The 1617-nt window shown below is 34.4% G+C and overlaps 1 protein-coding gene across 4 annotated transcripts in view; it reads right to left on the minus strand.

The window, feature by feature from the left end:
- The window catches only part of LOC109823713 (chloride channel protein CLC-c-like), a 10411-nt gene extending 9612 nt beyond the window's left edge, over positions 1-799 (minus strand). The window contains exons 1-2 of one of the 4 annotated variants that reach the window (XM_020390058.1): positions 551-799; positions 470-476 (exon numbers count right to left, since the gene is read on the minus strand). The gene's annotated coding sequence lies outside the window, so the exon portion shown is untranslated. Of the gene's footprint in view, positions 1-284; positions 449-469; positions 477-500 lie in introns of those variants that run through there. The other 3 variants (XM_020390054.1, XM_020390057.1, XM_020390056.1) reach the window with 3 other exon arrangements.

The following is a 1617-nucleotide window of genomic DNA, read 5'->3' on the forward strand; positions in this document are numbered from 1 at the left end:
TCAGGAACCCAAACTGAAATGGGCCGAAATTTCTTCCCAGTCCTCAGAACTTAAAAAAGTTCGGATTTCATTTTGGTATTTGCAGATAAAAGTAACTAATTAAAGGACCCGTAAATGACACTATTTTTACATCAAAAAGATCGAGCTTACTCGAAGAACTTATCCCGTGATCAGCTTGAAAACGCTGAGACGGAGAGAAAGAATCAAGAATATAATATTTTAAATAACAAAGAAACCAACTTTCATGGAAATTTTAGAAAATAATAGTCAGAAACAACTCCCACCTAAAAATAGAAACTAAATCAGAGAGAACTCAAGCAATGATCTTTTGTATTCCATAAGAGCAAAAACAAGAACTTGCCCATTTCTTCATTCAACACCGGCAGCTAGAATTCATGGAAATGTGCCATCTAAAAATGAGAAGAAGAAGAAAAAAAAGAACAGAGAAGCATCAATTTTGCACAAATACCTTCGGTCTTCTTCTATAATCAGATACCCACCTTAGAGCATTAAAAGGCTCCAATGCCTTCGTTTATATATAAACCGCTTCCTTCTTCTTTAGTGGGTTTCTTCGTCTCTGAGCTGAGAACAGAAATAGAGAAGAAGAGAAGGGAAAATAAATAATAATAATAATAAAAAAGGGCTCGTGGGTTTTGGGCACGAGACTCCCGATTATGTGAAGGGGCCATGAGAGTGACTCGAGAAAAAGTGGTAACGTCTAGAGAGGAAAAAAAATTAAGTCAGTGGCGGTAATTTAGGACAAAGGCATGGCCTAATTTTTGGAAGGTAACAACACAAGAGAAAATTTTGGAAGTTGCAGGAAATTCCCTTTTTTTAAATAAAAAAAACAGTCCAAGATTGAACCTGATAATTTTGGAAACTATGGAAATGGTACATGTATACCCCGGGCACATCTTGTGCCACACCTCTTCTTTCAGCTACATTGCACGGGGCCCACACATGAGATTAAAATATAATCTCATGTGTGGGTCCCGTGCAATGTAACTGAGAGAGGAGGTGTGGCACAAGGTGTGTCTTGGGGGTGTGTCTGTAGTGCCATCCGAAAACTGTATTGAAATACGCCAACCGTCTAGTTTAGCCGATATGATTTTTTAAGAAATTCTCTCGTCTAAGTTCAAGAAATAAAAAACCTCATAATATATAATAATATTAATCAAACATTTGTGATGCATACTACGACGTGGTTAAATTGAATTTTCTCTTGTCTCTTGTTATTGGTATTGTTTGACATTTTAATGCATGAAAGGATTTTTCTTGTAAGTTGTAACTTACCCTGTGGATTTTGATAGATAAATTTCAAAACTATCATGATTCATGAACCATTAGATTTTGGATAGAATTATCATAATTGTTATTTATACTATAAATTGAAATCAACAGAAATGTATTGAACGCTATTAGGAACTTATTATTGTTTTATGCTGATGTTTGGAAGTTCATGATAGCCTTCTGATAATAAATGAATAATTAATGATTTGCATTAATAATAAGCAAATTTTAATGCATGGCCTTTTTATTTGATAGTATGTGATATTTTTATAATGACTAGATGGGATGCACGTGCGTTGCATGTGGACAAAATATTTTGATTCTTTT

Source organism: Asparagus officinalis, chromosome 9 (genome assembly GCF_001876935.1).
Source record: "Asparagus officinalis chromosome 9, Aspof.V1, whole genome shotgun sequence".
NCBI classification, from domain to species: Eukaryota; Viridiplantae; Streptophyta; class Magnoliopsida; order Asparagales; family Asparagaceae; genus Asparagus; species Asparagus officinalis.